This window comes from Trachurus trachurus, assembly GCF_905171665.1.
Source record: "Trachurus trachurus genome assembly, chromosome: 23".
Classification (NCBI taxonomy): Eukaryota; Metazoa; Chordata; class Actinopteri; order Carangiformes; family Carangidae; genus Trachurus; species Trachurus trachurus.
Window position 1 is genome coordinate 18,774,106 of NC_139912.1, and position 18,703 is coordinate 18,792,808.

Consider the following 18,703-nt stretch of genomic DNA (forward strand, 5'->3'; position numbering starts at 1 on the left):
TTCCTTGGACCGTATTCAATGCAAACACACCGTAAGAGCTATGAAAAGAAGAAAACAAAATACAGTTACCTTTACTCTTACTTGAAATTACCTTTAACTACCTTTATCACAAACAATCATGTAAGTTGACTCTCTTTTTATCTAATAAACTTATTGTAGACTCACAGGTTTTACTCCATGAATTTAAATATATATTTTAACTGCTACGATTGATGTTACAGTCATGAGGGAAAATTCACATTTTAACTTAAAGACAACCTCACATAGAGTGCAATATAAAACAATATTTGACATGAAATTAGCATTTTTAACCGTTCGTTTTTAACCCAATAAACAGTTTTTAACCTTAGCAGACCTTATATAACACAGACAAAATACGTCCCGTTGCATTAATAAAACAACCTACGAGTTAGCTCATAGCTTCATCTCACTTCAATACAGACCGACACGGCAGCTCGCCGATGCTAATAGTAGCTACCGCTAACCACAATACGTTTTATGCATGAAAATATCCACGGCAACCAAACTCGAGCCGGACATAAATATAGCATGAAATGGTAACAAAACAAACCTTGTGCCCCTTATTAGCCAGGTGCTAGGGCGTTTCATGTGGGTTAGACACACTTTGCTTGCTTTTAGCATTGAAGACACTCTTTTAGCCTTGCAGACATACTTTTCCTTCTGCCGGTAAAGTCCGAAGCACCGGATGTGTACGAGGTCTCGGCGAGACGCTTTCAAAATAAAAGCACTGAATATCCGTCTGCTAAATGTATAAAAAATAAAAGCCTGGCTTTATAGAATGTTACTAAGTAAACATAAAAACACATTTATAAAAATACTATGCTCATATTAAAGGTCATTTACACTCCCACCAAATCATTACTGGTTTTTCATCCCCTTATTAGATGTAAAGCATGAATGATTTCTAAACCATGTGACCTTTAACCTTTAGTGCTTGAGTCAAAAATGTCCATAAACTCTTCATACTGTAAAGGATAGGTTGTGGAGTGAAGGGGGTGATTAAACGGAGCAGGATCAGCTTCTGCACTGGACGTTCAACGATGGATGGCTTGCCAGAACGCTGTCCCTCCTTTCCCATCTTCTGATCTCCAACACGAATCTTCACTCTCCTCACTAGTCCATCTTTATCAGTCACTGTCTCTACAACTTTAGCCAATTTCCACTCGTTGCGAGGTTGATCTTCTGTCTTTTCCATCACAATGTCACCGACTTTGAGGTTTCTCCTTGGAGTATGCCAGCGTTGTCTGGTGGCGATGTTGTACACATACTCTCTTCTCCACCGGCCCCAGAACTGCTCTGCAAGGTACTGAACACGGCGCCACCTCTTACGAGCATACATGTCCTCTCTGATGAATCTGCCAGGAGGTGGCAAGGCTGCCGTGGGTTTCATGGTGAGCAGGTGACTGGGCGTCAGCGGCTCTGGACTATCTGGATCATTCAAGTTGTCAACGGTGAGTGGACGACTGTTCACAATAGCTGCTGCCTCACAAAAGAACGTCCGTAGAGAGGCATCGTCCAGCCTGCCCGATGAGGGCGAAAGAGCCAAACGAAGAACATTCCTCACCGTTCGGATCCGTCTCTCCCACACGCCTCCAGCATGGCTTGCATGCGGAGCGTCCATGCCGAAGCCACACTGCTTCTCAGCCAAAAACGCAGTCAGACGATCAGCATCCAATTGCTTGAGAGCTTCACTCAGTTCATCCTTAGCTCCAATGAAGTTCGCTCCTTGGTCACATCTCATGTCACGCACTGCTCCTCCTATTGCAATGAAACAACGAAGTCCATTCACGAAAGCATCTGTCGACATGTCGTCTAACATCTCAATGTGGATAGCTCGACAGCAAAGGCAGGTGAAAAGCAGTCCGTATCTCTTTTGTACCCTGCGTCCTTGTTTGGTGAAAAACGGACCGAAACAGTCCACTCCACAATAGGTGAAAGGTGGTGATGGATCCACACGCTCAGACGGCAAATCTGCCATTCGCTGCTCCTCTGTGAATCTTCTGAGTTTTCGACATGTAACACATTGATGCAGATGCGTTGCCACAGCTCTGTTGATTCCTGGAATCCAGAATCCATTTGATCTGATCTCATTAATAGTCAAGCCTTTTCCTTGATGTTGGACTTTCTCGTGACAGTGAGCAATTATTGCCTTGGTGATGGGATGACTCTTTGGTATGATCACTGGATGCTTCAGTGAGGTAGGGAGTGATGCATTTTTCAGTCTTCCTCCCACCTTGAGGAGTCCATCCTGATCAAGAAAAGCATCCATCTGAAACAGTTTACTCTGAGAGGGAAGTTGAGTTACCTTACTGAGCAACTTTAACTCTTCTGGATATGCGTGTCTCTGTAAGTCTCTTATGATGATGCAGCGTGCGTCTTCTCGTTCTTGGACGGTGCTGTGGTCTGTTGACTTATCACGTCTGACACGACGCATGAGACGAGCGACAGCCTGAGTTGCTTTTGACCACGAAGAAAACTTTGACAGGCGGTCTGAGAGACTCAGCTGTTCCCGTGTCTGTGTGTTTAGAGTCTGAATCCTCTTGACTTCAGGATCTCCAATCTGTATTTCTGCGCTAACATCTGTAGCTAGAGGTATCTCTTTCTCCCATAGAAACTGAGGTCCTTTGAACCAACTTGATGTGAGAATCTCACTTGCGCTTGATCCCCTAGATGCGATGTCTGCAGGGTTATCAGGTTTTTTCGAGTGATACACTCCGTGGTGAGGAATGTACCACTTCTCTCCTTCCTTCCCTTGATCCTGAACTTCCTCTGCCTCACCCTTTTCAATGATTTCATTCATAAACTTCACATAATGTTCTTTGTACTTGTCATCCTTCGCCAGCTTTCTTTTAAGGTGACTGAGCCGTACCATCGCCAGTTGTTTGTTGTCAGGGAGATAGGGTCTCTCTTTAAAGGGGAGTGGCATCTCGTAATGTCCATGAATGTTCCTCTTGATCCCTTCCTTTAACACATCCAGGAAGCGGATGTCATCCTGAGACACAGTCTTTCCGTCCTTATTGGCATCTTTAAAGCCAGACTCGAGAACCCTGAGTGCCTCAGCTGGGGTCACTGGAGGAAGCTCTCTGACTGAAACTCTGTGACACATGTTGGTGATGCTTGGTGAGTTGTGGTGAGGTGAACAGCCTACGATACTCCACCCCAAATCCGTCTGAACTGCATATGGTTCGCTATCTCCTCCAAGGATTACCTGCCGTGGTGCCAGTGCCCTTGAGCAATTGTAGCCGATCAGCAGACCGACTTCACATTCCAGCTGTGGTGGGATTTCATCTGCTATTTTGATGAGATGATTCCAGTTCCGTGCCGTGTCACAGGTAGGAATGTGTGTTCGATTCACTGGTATACAGTCCTTGGTGTAAGCAGGGGGGAGATCAATGTGGATAGCAGAGCAGTAACCTCTCACTCTCAAACCTGACACTCTTTGACTATGCATTAATGCATCCTTTCCTGTCATGGTTGTTAGTTTCAGTCTTACAGGATGAGTTTCAGTCTGTAAACTATTGCTGACTTCTTGGTCAATGAAGACTGTATCGCTTTGGGTATCAAGCAGCGCATAAACAAGTCTTTCCGTACCTGGATTGCTGACAGAAGAAACCCACACTGGCACTATCATTGAAGTGTTGGTAGATGGCTCCTTAGTTGCCACACTGAGAGCCAATGTGGTTGCTGTTTCCTCTGTGTTACTTTGATTTGAGACTGACGTAGGCTTGGCCTTGGTGTAGGTGTCATCATGGAGAAGCGTAGGATGTCTTGCTTTACATTTGTCGCATGAATGTCTATTGCGGCAGTCCTTGGCGTTATGGCCCGTCCTCAAGCAGCCATAGCAAAGCTTCTTTTCTTTCACATATTTCCGTCGTTCCTCCAGAGCTTTCCCTTTAAACTCAGGACAGCGATGAAGTTGATGTTTACTGTCTTGACAAAACACACATGGTGGCTTTAAACCTGTTCTTAACTGTCCTTGTGTTTCATTCTCTGTAACTGTCTGTGTGTGATAAACACTGGATTTACATTTCTTTTCTTTCAGATGACGTGATGAGTTAGCCTCTGATGAGTGGAGAGCGTGGAATGAAGTAATAGGATTACATGCAATTTCTGCCTCCGTTACAATGAAGAAGACAAACTCCTGGAAGCTGGGAAACTCCTGGTCAACTCTCATGACTTGAGTGACCTTGCGGTTCCACTGTGATGCTGCCCAATCAGGTAGCTTTTGGACCTTTGACATAAGGCATGGCTTCCAGACATGAGTGTAAGAAATCAGCGAATGCTCTAAGTCCCTCAGCATCTCTTGGATGGACCTTTGGCCAGTTTGTTAGTTTTTCCCTGAATGCCTTTTGTATAACAAACGGCTGACCATACCTGTGGTTGAGACGGTTCCATCCATCTTTGTAGGCTTCATCATCATTTCTATAAAATATGCCATCAAGTGTCTTTCGAGCTGGACCTCCTACATATTTTTTCAAATAATGTAATTTGTCAGCTGAAGCAATGTTCTTTTTGTCTATGAGGGATGTGAAGGAAGCCTTCCACTCAATGAACTGGATAGGGTCACCAGTAAATACAGACGGTTCTGGCATTGGGAGCCTGTTCAGAGCTATGCTATCTTGGACTGCCTGAGCCAGATAACTTACATCTGTCCTTGCAGGTGATGCTGTCACTGTGATATCAGTGGGCTGCTGGATGAGAGCTGAAGGAGGACACACAAACTGATGTTCTCTCGTTCTCATCTGATCTACAGAATGAACACTTGCTTCCTGCATTATTTCCTGATCATAAGTTGTGAACCTAGCTCGTGCAGCTTTAATGTCCTTCTCTGCCTTTAATCTTTCCAACTCACGTTTTTGAGCTTCAAGTTCTTTCCTTTGTTGTCCCTCTAGGAGTTGAATCTTTTCTTTTTGTTTCTCCTCCTTCAATAACACTTCATACTCTGCTTCCTTTGCTGCTAATTCTGCTGCAGCGTCTGCTCGTTTTGCTGCTATAACAGAGTGTTGACTTGAACCTTTACTTGAGTGTTGACTTGGAGGTGAAGCTGTGGATCCGTAGATGGAGTGAGCATAGTCTCTGTTAAAAAGCTCATGAAGACGCTGCTTTACTGCTTCACTATCAAATTCTTCATCTATGCCTGATATCCTTTCAAGAGCAATTTTAACAATGTCCCTTGTAACTGCCTCACAGGCATCAATACGACGTCTTGTCTCATTAGATGGAGTGAGGTGAGCTCTGATGTCTATGTACAGGTTTATAACACAGTTTTTTCCTTCTTCTAGTGTGTCTATAAGAGTTGCAATGTCACTTTCAGGAATGTTTAACTTTAACTGTTTTCTAGCCTTACGTGCCTGGATCTTCCATTGTTCATAAATGTGAGTCAACCTTTTCTCCTTTTTGTGGGCCTCCTCCTCATGAAATGCAAGCATCTTTTCCGTGGGATTCCGTAGGCGACCAGAGCGACGGAGATCCTCCTCTTCAGTATCCTTATCCTTCATCTGTTCGGAGTCTCTGTCGTCTGGAGGCGTCTTTAGTGATGCTTCCATGTTGTGAGCAGGTACCACAATCCTTGACCATCACATCAGGTCCCTCTACAGTTGTCCTTGGTCAGCGGCGTGATGTGACGGATGAGGTGAAGCTCTTACTGTAGCATCCCCGGCTAAATGATGGTCGGACTCTCAAACTGATGGTTCACAATGTTTTATTCCTTGGACCGTATTCAATGCAAACACACCGTAAGAGCTATGAAAAGAAGAAAACAAAATACAGTTACCTTTACTCTTACTTGAAATTACCTTTAACTACCTTTATCACAAACAATCATGTAAGTTGACTCTCTTTTTATCTAATAAACTTATTGTAGACTCACAGGTTTTACTCCATGAATTTAAATATATATTTTAACTGCTACGATTGATGTTACAGTCATGAGGGAAAATTCACATTTTAACTTAAAGACAACCTCACATAGAGTGCAATATAAAACAATATTTGACATGAAATTAGCATTTTTAACCGTTCGTTTTTAACCCAATAAACAGTTTTTAACCTTAGCAGACCTTATATAACACAGACAAAATACGTCCCGTTGCATTAATAAAACAACCTACGAGTTAGCTCATAGCTTCATCTCACTTCAATACAGACCGACACGGCAGCTCGCCGATGCTAATAGTAGCTACCGCTAACCACAATACGTTTTATGCATGAAAATATCCACGGCAACCAAACTCGAGCCGGACATAAATATAGCATGAAATGGTAACAAAACAAACCTTGTGCCCCTTATTAGCCAGGTGCTAGGGCGTTTCATGTGGGTTAGACACACTTTGCTTGCTTTTAGCATTGAAGACACTCTTTTAGCCTTGCAGACATACTTTTCCTTCTGCCGGTAAAGTCCGAAGCACCGGATGTGTACGAGGTCTCGGCGAGACGCTTTCAAAATAAAAGCACTGAATATCCGTCTGCTAAATGTATAAAAAAATAAAAGCCTGGCTTTATAGAATGTTACTAAGTAAACATAAAAACACATTGTCCTCCTATTCTCCTGTTTGTTGCTCAGAATTTGCCTAAATTTGCCAAAAATATAGCCCAGACCCGACCCATCGCTGCCCAGCAGCTATTCATTATCTCCTGTGACTGAAAAATACATGTCATGTCAACAACCCCTAAATTCCTCACTGGCTCCACCAATCCGGCTGCTGGACCTCTAGTGGAAAACACACCACAGGGCTCAGCACCGTCTTTGCATGCCAGTCACAACAGAACTCTCTGTTCACTTGAATATAGCCTTCTCCTCTGAAACTCAGCCTAAGCTTATCAGTTTGGCATTTGTTTGACTTCATGAGTCATCTAATGTATTTCTCATTAAAAACCCATTTTCTAGCACACAAACCAGAAACACAAGAAATCTGCTCCCCTCAGAGCAGTTTCCCCTCAGAGCTCGCTCTGAAGGGAAACTGACACAGAGCAAGCAGAGCATGTCATTTTGGAGCTGTTTCCCCTCAGAGCTCGCTCTGAAGGGAAACTGCCACAGAGCAAGTAGAGCATGTCATTTGGCTAAGTGCGCATGCGTGGCGTCTCTCGGTGCTCCGTCAGTACGTCTCTTAAAAACTTCTTTAAAAACTAAAATCCGACTCCTTTTAAGTGTTTAAACGCACGGTCCTCAGTAAATGAATACTTCATCTTCAAGTGGAAGCATTTATTTCTACCATCGGACGAACAGATCGCAGGATTTTTAACTGAAAAGTGTGAGCAGATCCACGCCATTTTCACCACCCCGGCCTGCAGCAGCCAGTCTACTGCTGCCAGATCTACCAGTGGATATAGGCTACACGCCAATAACTGAAACTTACCAATGTGCTGATCCATCTGCAGCGGGCCTTAACACGTACGGCCCTTGGTGGTAAGTTTCCAGCCAGGCTATTTCTCTCAGATTGTGGAAAAGACTTCGGACATCGCACCGCTGTGGGCTCCTTACGGAGCCCTGGTGTGTAAGTTTAACATAGTCTCAGAGCTGCTCGCTCGGATAGTCAGTACAGTGGCTCCCTTCTGCCTGCCCGTTGCTGGTCCCTCTTTTGTTTTCCTCCTGTTTCAGCTCTCCAGATGGCCCCGGCAGTAGAGATTGTGGAGCTGAAGTCGGAACTCCGCACCTTAGAGCAGATGATCGATGACCTTCTCCAGCAGCAGTCCGTGCTGAGCTCCCGGTTAGCCCGCCTGGAGCCAGAAGCCAACCAGCTGCCCTCAGCCCCAGCGCCCTCCGCCGCTGCTACCAACGTCCTCCCTGGTCCGAGTTCCTCTCCACCATGGTCTTCTGTTGTCAGGGGAACAAAAAAGATTTCTCTTCCCCTCTACGACCCTCCAGACATCGGCGAAGATATCATCCCACTCGCAAACTTTTTCTCTCCCCTGGCGTTCCTCCCGCTTGTCTCTCCACTGGCTGCTCGCAGCGCCGCGCGGGTGCGAAAACGCTCCTCGCCGATCAGCGACACCCGGAGCACAGACGCACTTTCACTGTCACCCTCGTCTCCTTCTCAAATACATCCAGAAAAAAAGCGACCTCGCCTGTTTACTTCACAATTCCACAAGAAGCAGCCTCATTTGGAAACTGCCCCAGTGCCCTCATCTTTCTCCTCGGAGCCACCTGCTGCTGTTGCTGCACCTACAAATTCAGCTTCCCCCGCCCCGCCAACCCGAGATTCTAGCCAAATCAACACCTGTTCTCATCCAATCACATTCAGCTCGCCAGTCTCCCTCAATCCTAGGCTGTCGATCTACAACTGTAACCCAGGAAATGAACGCCCAGATATACTTTTAGTAGGTGATTCTATTATCAGGTTCGTTTCCCTCCCTGGCGCCATTACCTACTGTTTATCTGGAGGTAAAACCACCGACTTCATTGAACTCATCCCAGCACTTCTTGATATCCATCCCTCTGTCCACACTGTGATTGTCCACTCTGGCACCAATGACGTCATGGCCAGGCAATCCACACTGCTGCACCTCAACCTTGAGGCTGTTGCTTCCACTGTGGAAAGCCTAGGAAGGAGGTGTGTTCTATCCGGCCCCATTCCTGTCACCACCACTAGAAGCTCTGAGCAGGTCAGCCTGCATGACTGGATGAAAACTTTTTCTACAGCCTGTGGTTTTGCTTTTGTCAGCCACTTCGACTCCTTCTGGACTAGACATGATCTATTTAAACCTGATGGCCTACATCTAAATAAAACCGGTACAGGAGTCCTGTGTCAAAACTTTATCAACTTTATTGCTTTTAGCCTCGATTGACATCCCCCTCAGCAAGACCCTGCCGAGCTTCCCCGCTCTGTTGATCATAGTTCGCCTGAAAATGCGGGTCCTGCTGTTGTTACCATCCCCATGCATATTCCTGTCAGAATCACTTTACGTCCGCCACCAAAACTACACACTACTCGAGATGCAGCCAAAATAGAAGCATCTGCTCCTAGGCCTACTCCCCGTCCCTGTTGGCGAGGGGCAAATATGAGCAACTTGCAGTGTTTGCAGCGGGATCCCCTGACTGCAAACACCGTGGACCTGGCAGTCCCCGTCAGAATTGGCCTTGTAAATGCTAGGTCGCTAGTGAATAAAACATTTATTATAAAAGATTTCTTCATGTCCCAGAGGTTGGACTTTCTCTGCATAACTGAGACTTGGTTGAGTCCTGGTGATACAAGTGCTTTTTCCGAACTCCTACCACACGACTGCTGTTTCTTTAACACCCCACGGGCGTCGGGTCGGGGAGGAGGAATAGCCACGGTTTTTAAGAATGGTTTTAAATGCAGACAGTTGTTTTTTACCACCTCCTTCCCCAGCTTTGAACTAAGCGCTTTTGAGCTTGGCAGCTCTCCTACTGTGTTGTGCGTGGTGATCTATCGGCCCCCTAAATACAATAAGGATTTTATAAACGACCTCTCTGATTTTTTAACAGAAGTAATGCCAAAATATGACCACATGCTCATTCTAGGGGATTTTAATATCCATGTTTGCTGTCTTGGTGAACCTATGGCAATGGAGTTTGTAAACCTTATTGACTCTTTTAATTGTGTTCAGTTTGTGTCTGGTCCCACACATGAACGTGGACACACACTTGACCTTGTCCTTTCATATGGCCTGCCTGTTCAGAATTTAGAGATCTGTGATACAACGTTCTCAGACCATATGCCTGTTCTGTTTGACATCACTCTCCCTAATAATTCAATGAAACCCCATGCTGCAGCTCAGCGCTGTCGTATCTTAAACCCTTCCACTGCTGCTAATTTCTCCACTGCTTTCAATAACTGTGTTTTTCCAGAGTCTATGTGTAATTCTACTGATGGCCTCAATGCTTGGTTTCACTCAACTTGCCAATCAATTCTAGATTCCGTAGCACCGTTAAAAACCAAGCAGCCTAAGGCCAAACGTGAGCCTTGGTTAAATGAAGTCACTCGTGCCGCCAGACGCGAGTGTCGAAAAGCGGAACGAAAATGGAAAAGAGATAAAATGCAAGTGTCCCTTCAAATTCTAAAAGACCGCTGGCGACATTACCAGAAAATAGTGAGAGATGCCAAAAGAAATCATTTCTCAAATATCATTCTTTCAAATTATAACAAGCCCACCTATTTAAAATCATTGACTCAGTCCTTAACCCCCCGCAGACCGCAGGTATGGAACCATCTCCTGCCACTTGTGAAACCTTTTTAGACTTTTTCACTGGAAAAGTCTCCTCATCCAGAGCGTCAATTACTCCTCCTGCCCATGATCCCTCCATCTTGGTCCCCTGCTCTGCTATTTTTAATGAGTTCGAACCTGTTACTATGTCCCTCCTACAGGAGATTGTTGGCCACCTGAAACCCTCCGGGTCTCCAAGTGATGCGGTCCCTCCTAGACTCTTTAAAGAGGTCTTTCCCTCTGTAGGTCCATCTGTCCTCACGCTTATAAACAGTAGCCTGTACTCTGCAGTTTTCCCGAAACAGTTTAAACATGCAGTGGTCCAGCCTCTGATTAAGAAACCAGCCTTGGACCCCACAATCCCTGCAAACTTCAGGCCTATTTCTAAGCTGCCATTTCTTTCAAAAATCCTTGAGAAGATAGTTTATAGTCAATTAATGGCCTTTCTGGAAGAACACAATATTCTCGAAACATTACAATCTGGTTTTAAAAATCTCCACAGTACAGAATCAGCCCTACTGAGAGTTTTTAACGATATATTTTTAGCTACCGACTCTGGGGACAGTGTGATTCTTTTACTTTTAGATTTAACGGCAGCATTTGATACAGTGGACCACAAAATTTTAATTTCTCGTTTAGAACACTGGGTGGGTATTAGGGGCTCAGCATTAGAGTGGTTCCGATCATACTTAGCAGACCGAACTTTCTGTGTCAACATTGGTGATTTTATGTCTTCCTGTGCGCCCCTCCCATGTGGGGTACCACAAGGTTCGGTCCTAGGCCCTCTTCTGTTTTCACTATACCTGCTCCCACTGGGGTCCATCCTACGCAAACATGGCATATCCTTCCACTGCTATGCAGATGATTGCCAGATTTACCTGCCCCTCAAAAAGAATAATGCATCTTCTCTGAAACCACTTTTTAAATGTCTTAATGACCTAAAGGCCTGGATGGCACTCAACTTTTTAAATTTTAACGAAAATAAAACTGAGGTGATGGTTTTTAATGGCACTGCTGGGACTCCATCCATTGATCTAGGTTCACTGGCCCAATACTCAAAACCTACTATCAAAAACCTTGGGATAAAAATGGATCCTGGGCTAAACCTTGACAGTCAGATCACGGCAGTTGTGAAGTCAAGTTTCTTCCAACTGAGGCAGTTGGCTAAAATAAAACATATTCTCTCAAGGCAGCACCTAGAGATGACGATCCACGCTTTTATAACTAGTCGGCTTGACTATTGTAATGCCTTATATGTAGGGGTTAGCGCATCCGCCATCACCCGTCTTCAGATGGTACAAAATGCTGCTGCACGCCTTTTAAGCGGCATAAATAAACATGAGCATATTACCCCCATTTTAACTGCACTACACTGGCTGCCCATTCGTTTTAGGATTAATTTTAAAATTCTTTTATTTGTTTTTAAGTCTCTTAATGGCCTTGCCCCACCATACCTTTCTGAGCTGTTAGAACCTTACGCCCCTACACGCCCCCTCAGGTCAGCTGACCAGCTGCTCCTGAAAGTCCCGAAAATGACCACCAAACTTAAAGGGGACCGGGTTTTTCAGTTGTGGCACCAAAGTTATGGAACGACCTGCCTCTTGATACCAGACAAGCTCCATCGCTGCATGTTTTTAAAAAGCGCCTCAAAACTCACCTGTTCTCCATAGCCTTTGACCCCGTTTTTAACTGATGTCTTTTATTCTGCTGTCGGTTATTTATTGTTTGACTCACCTATGCGCTATGTTTTAATTGTTTATTTGTTTTGTATAGTGTTATTTTAAATGCACTTTATTTTATTCTTTATTATTTTCTGTTGTGCTTTATGTACTTTTTGTGTCTTATGCCAATTGTATATTTTGTGTGTGATTTTGTACAGCACTTTGGTCCACTGGGTTTTTAAAGTGCTTTATAAATAAAGTTGGTATGGTATGGTATGGTATTTGGAGCTGACACACTTGAGTGTAACAGTAAAGCAGCCATAATGGAGTGAACTCTGTTGTGTTATTGAACATGAAGTTGAATAAAACCTGTGCTTGATGAAATGATATTGATCAGAGTCTTCACTGGATCATCAGCTGCTTCTTTGCTCTGTTGAAGCTTCTGTTGAACTTTACTCAACAAATGTCTGTTTGTCTTTGTTCCTCCAACACTTTTTTTTGACTTTGTTGTGATAGAGCAGAGAAACACACTCCACCTACAGGACTGAGGGCCGATGCTGTGTGGACTGAGAACACGCTGTTTCAGTACTTAAAACTTAACATGAAAATCACAACAATTGTCTGATTTTGCTTCAATGACAGTTTGTATTGAAACAGTCCTCTTCATCCTGCTGTTCTGTATAACAGCACCAGGGGCCTCATTTATCAAAGAGGGTGTAAAACTGCGTACGGCGAAAAGACGAAAATGGCGTACACCCTAAATATTTACACCTTTTTCAGATCAATCAAACTGCGCGTACGCACAACTCTCCGCAATAAATCACACAGGACTCAAGAATGGTGCACACGTGAACACACCTCTTACTCCGCCCCCGGAACGCCTATATACAACTATATATGGTCAGCACGTGCATATTTAATTAGCCATGTGCTCTCTGTGGCGCAGCAACTTTTGTGACAACAAAGTGACAACGGAGACAACGGGCGAAGAACGGGGGAAAGAAGCGGAACTTCTCCGCTTCTCCGAAAGCAGATACACGGGCAATAAATCAGTCAGAAAAATGATCTTGCATTTTAATAAGCTACAATAAAAACAAAAACCTCCCAAATCTCAACAAAAGGGAGCAGAAAGAAGAAGAATCTTATGTAATCTGCCCGTTTATCCCAGAAAATCTTTTTTTTTTTTTTTTTTTTTTTACCTAGATGTTAAAACAATGTAGGAAGCAGGACGATAGTTACCATTACTTTGCAGGCCTTTCCACTACACAGTTACAGCTCTACTGGACTCGGTTTAGGTCATTTTCCATTAGGCTACAGCAGAGTCCTTCACAGTTCCTCCTCAGAGCCGCATTGTCTCACTCTTTATTCTCTCCTCTCGTCAGCTCCACGTGCACCTCGTTAACTCAGGTGACAGAATAATAACAGTCTCAGTAGCTGCAGATCAGTGTGCGCTGCTGCCGGTGTGTTTTTAAACTTGGAGGGTTTGATCCTTGTCGGACGTCACACATAGCCTAATCAAAAAAGCAAAATCCACAATGCGCTCTGTTTATCAATTAACATAAAGCCTAGTGTTATTATAGAGCGGGTTGGATTGCCAGCACCGGTCCACCACTACCACAATTACTTTAAAAAAAATCCTCTGTGCTCTTCTAAATGTACTCCGCTCCTCTCTCCCTCTCACACTGCAGTTCTCTGACTCAGCAACGGTGTCGCCAATTCCTCCTGTTCCTCAAAAAAGGCGTACGCCAGGGTCAAAATGGGTGTAAATGTCCGCACTTTTCCCCGTCAGGTTTTGGCTTGATAGATCCCAAATTTGGCGGAGAAAAGTGCGTACGCACAAAACGAGGGGAAAATGGCGTAAAAAAAGGTGTATCCACGATGATAAATGAGGCCCCTGGGCCGTTGTATAGGGGAGAAAGGTGATGATAATTCTAGGGGCCCATGCAGCGTCCAGTGGGGCCCATAAAAAACCCCAGTAGTCTAATCTTTGTATGACTGATTTACCCTGACTAATACTCATAGTACACTGTAAAAACTCAACATCGTTCCAAGAATATTTGTCTTATTTCTTGTCCAAATGTCTCATTTCTAGTCAAAACTAATCTCTTTCCACTTAAAATAAGACTCATTACCTAAAAATTAACTTGTTTTTAGATCATTTTCACTTAAAGCAGATATCAGCTTCACGGCCGTTTCGGCTAATGCTGCGTTCAAGGCAGGCTTTTGAAACCGTAAGTTACAGCTTCAAGTCACAACTACGACTTGGTAGCGTTCCAGGTAACCCGTAGCTCGTGTTTTTACCATCCTGTTGTCTGTGAAAGTTCCCTATAACGGCCACTCGTAACTTCCGACCCGTGAACTCGTACCAGATCGAACTGGTATGACTTCACAGGAAGGAAAAACACAAAGTACGAGTTTCTTTGAACGCACCATGAGTTAGCAGCCCCCGCCCTTGTCAGGCATCAATTGGTCCTCGTGCTACGTCACCACATTCACGCGCATCCCTTGGCTGCACACACAGCCCTTCATGCCGTTCTCTCTCCTCATTGGATAACACTTGTATCCCACAAGGAAAATTTTCTCCTCGGGTTACAGCAGAGCAGAGTGACGGAGAGACTCGTGTTTAGGCTGAAATACTTCATGTAAGTGATTGCTGACGGAAAATAGGACTATTTAGGACTTATATTAACAAAAACATTCCACTGATATCTGCTTTAAATTCACAATAAATAGAAAAATCTGCCAGTGAAAGTAATTTTTTTGTGCTTGTAATAAGGAAGAAAAACTTGCTCCACTATCAGATTTTTTCTACTTATTACAAGTGAAACTCTGCTTGAAAGAAGTAAAAAGTGTCTAAGAAGAAGCTACTTTTAAAGCAGAAGTAAGCGATATTTTTGTGTTAATATAAGTCTTAAATAGTTATATCTTCCGACAGCAATCACTTACATAGAGTGTTTGGACTGAAACACGGGTCTCTCAGTCACTCTGCTCTGCTGTAAGCCGAGGAGAAAACTTTTCTTGTATCCTACAAGTTTTATCCAATGAGGAGAGAGAACGGCATGAAGGGCTGTGTGTGCAGCCAGAGCCAGTCTGGTGCAGCCAAGGGATGCGCCTGAATGTGGTGACGTAGGGACGAGCAAGCCCGGATCCTGAACCGGGCCGTCTGGGCCGCTGCCCGGGGGCCTCGAGCTCCCAGGGGCCTCGTCACTTTGGTTTTTTTTTTTGGTTTTTTTTGTAGTTTTGCACTTGGGGTTTTTGATACAAGTGGTGGCACAACTGAACATGTATTTAATCTATTTTGTACTCACTATTGGATGCTATTGATTTTGTTACTTGAAAAAAAAGATAGCCTATTAATTCGCGATAAAAATGATCTCCAGTCGGGATTGCGATGGGAGGGAGGGAGGGAGGGAGGGAGGAAATGTGGTGAAATGGAGCCGATGGTAAATAAAGTGACCAGTCGCCATGTGTTTGAAGCCTCGCACAGAGACGTTTTTTTTTTAATTAGTGTCGGAGGCGGAGGATTCAGTGTCCAGTAGAGCGACAGGTCAGTGTAGAGACAGAGGAGGCTCCAGCAGCATCATGTCTGCTGCTGTGAGGAGCAGAGTGGAGTCAGAGCGACCTGATAACAGACGGTCAGTAAGTGGACGAGAAAACTCCGACTCTGAAAACACTGACTGAGCTGCTCGTGTAGTTTATTCTGCAGTAACACGTCTCATATGTTGGTTCATCATCTACGCCGTGAAGAACATGCGCTAACGCTCCTGTAGATGTGTGCGTCTGTCAGCGCTGCGCGCACGCACACACACAGCGTCAGAACGGTGAAGTGAAACAATAACCTGCAGATGACGTGAGTTGACGTGAACTGTGACCCAGAGCAATAAGACTTTAAAGGACAATTCCAGTCAAATTCAACGTGGGGCTCTATAGTTTCCTAGTATTTCAGCTCTAACAGAATGAATGTTTAGATTTAATTTTTAATGTCTCCTGGTCTGCAGTAGTTCTGTTTGTCACTACATCACCACAGCAGTAGAATGGGAGAACCAACATGTGGTGAAGGTCTTGTGATTAATTTATCTATATGACAATATGTGATCTTTTCCTATAATATGCTGTAGCCAGTCAGTGTGATTCCTGTACAGGAGTTTCAAACAACTATAGGCCCACACATGGTGCACTAGTAAACTAGTCTGTTGTATTGGTGCACGTACAAATGTGTGTGCTCCATGGATGATCAGCTGTGTGTGTGCACGCGTGCGCGCGCGTGCGTGAGGGCCTCCAAGAGTCTAGCCCATGGGCCTCTGAATTCGTAATCCAGCCTTGGGGACGAGGATGGGGGCTGCTAACTCCATCGACTGACAAGTCATTATGGTGCGTTCAAGGCAACCCGTAACTCTTGTTTTTCCGACCTGTGAAGTCGTACTGTGACTTTCACAGGTAAAACAGGTCGGAAAAACACGAGTGGGTTGCCTGGAACGCTACAAAGTCGTAAGTTGTGACTTGAAGCTGTAATTTACTGTTTCAAAAGCCTGCCTGGAACGCAGCATTAGCCAAAACGACCGGATCGCTTACTTCTGCTTTAATATGATGTGTCTTATTTTAAGTAGAATGAGATTTGTTTTGAATAGAAATTACATTTTGACTAGAAATAAGACAAATATTCTTGCTAAGATACTTGAGTTTTTGCAGTGTAATGCTGCATTAGCATCAAAACAAAGAAGGCTAAATAAAAAACGATAATACATACGTAGTCTAAGAAAAAAAAAGGAAAAGTTAGGGGGAGGGGCCCACTTTAGTATTCTTTAAGGGGGCCCAGAATTCCTAGCCTGACTCTCGCCAGACCCTTGTAGTTCCGCAAAGCTACGCTGAGCTCCACACAAGGGTCTGGGACTGCTCCATAGGCGATTCATTTCAGAAGGCGGGGCCTTGTAAAAAAAATCTTGTATGTGATTGGATAAACCACTTGTCCGTTATCTTGAATGACGTGCTACTTCTTCGGTCGGAAGAAGAGCGAAAACATCCTTGCCACCAATAAATGCCTTCAAAACCGTTCTCTGTTCATCTTTCAAAGAATTAATATTCGATAGATTCGACAAAACAGTTGAAATAGCAGAATCAATGCCAACGCACGACTCCTCACTGCGAGCCGCCATTGTTGTTTGACTCAAACAGTCGCTTCAGCGCTACGTCACACCTCAGAAAGTCCCGCCCGGTGATCCTGATTGGTTCATTATTTTTTGCTCCGGGGAAGAAGTTTGCATTGGCCTCGAGTCCAGACCCTTGTGTGAAGCTGAGCGTAGCGCCTCTGGTGGAGCTTTGCGGAACTACAAGGGTCTGGCGAGAGTCAGGCTACAGAATTCCTAGCAACGGCCCTGAACAGCACAGGGATGTGGAGGCTTCAGACGATGGGATGTTGTCAGAGGGAAGTGTCCACTGAGCTCAGGGTGTCATCAGCAGGTTGGACAGACACAGAGAGACTGGGACAGTCACCAAAAGACAAAGTCCTTTGGTCACATGACAACTTATTGACACATTGAAATGTTTTGTTATGGCATACCCACCATTGCTGTTAGCTTTTGTTTCCAGACATTATTTGAGATGAACAAAGTACAATTACATACTTCTACTTAAAAACCCTACTTTTATCATATAATATCACTGTAGCAGAAACTTTTTAAATGTTCCATAAATTTCACCCGAAAGTCTAATATGTTGAGTAGTGTATTTTTTTAGTCTCCATAACAAAGCAGCCAAACACCACACCTGTAGACCACATGTGGACCACTGTTTTCTGCTCAGGTTGACGGTGTCAGAACGGAAAAGGGGAGAAATATACAGACATCATGTCTTTGATTTGGGTTTGTTTGTTTTACTTCTATTCAAGAGCATGATTAGAACAATTAGGATATGTGTTGCCTTCCAGATTTGATATGACATTTACAAAAAAAATTTTGAAACCAAAAAATGTTGTGGCCTGACTGAATTCATAATTCATCTTTACCCTTTAACCCTTTAAAGGATAATTTCCGTTTTTTACAACCTGGACCTTATTTCTAGCATAAAATAAGATCATTTTACTCACCCAGAAACTTTGGTGTCATTTGGAGTTGTTTTGACGAAATTAGCCCCAGTGGAGCGGCGCGTATATCCGTATAATGCGAGAACACGGGGCACGCAATGCAGCCTCTAAATAACACATTATCCGCTGCAAAACTCGTTCATTTTGCCAATATTTTGTTATGATACACTAGTGCTATTCCCCTCCGAGCCGGTGATGGCATGTTATCAACATGCTGCGCCTGTAGGTTGACTACTAACCTCTTATCTGGATGATGTCATCTCCGACCGCGCGGCTAACTTGCTACCGCTAATGCTATGGTTTGTTTCTGCGTGTTTCTGACTTGTCAGAACAAAATGAGCAGCTGGATGAAGTTCAGCTTCCACAGGCTTCCTCTCCTCAACCTGGACTCACTAAAGCTCCGGCTAGTTGAGATAAAAATGGACCCGAATGCCGAAGCAGAATGATTATTATCAGAATGAGCCGGGCAGCGGTCGGAGATGACATCAAACAGATCAGAGGTTAGTAGGTCAACCTAGAGACCCCGGATGTTGATAACATGCCACCACGGGCTCGGAGGGGAATAGCACAAGTCTATCATAACAAAATATTGGCGAAATGAACGAGTTTTGCGGCGGATAATGTGTTATTTAGAGGCTGCATTGCGTGCCCCGTGCTCTCGCATTATACGGATATACGCGCCGCTCCACTGGGGCTAATTTCGTCAAAACAACTCCAAATGACACCAAAGTTGTCTGGGTGAGTAAAATGATCTTATTTTATGCTAGAAATAAGGTCC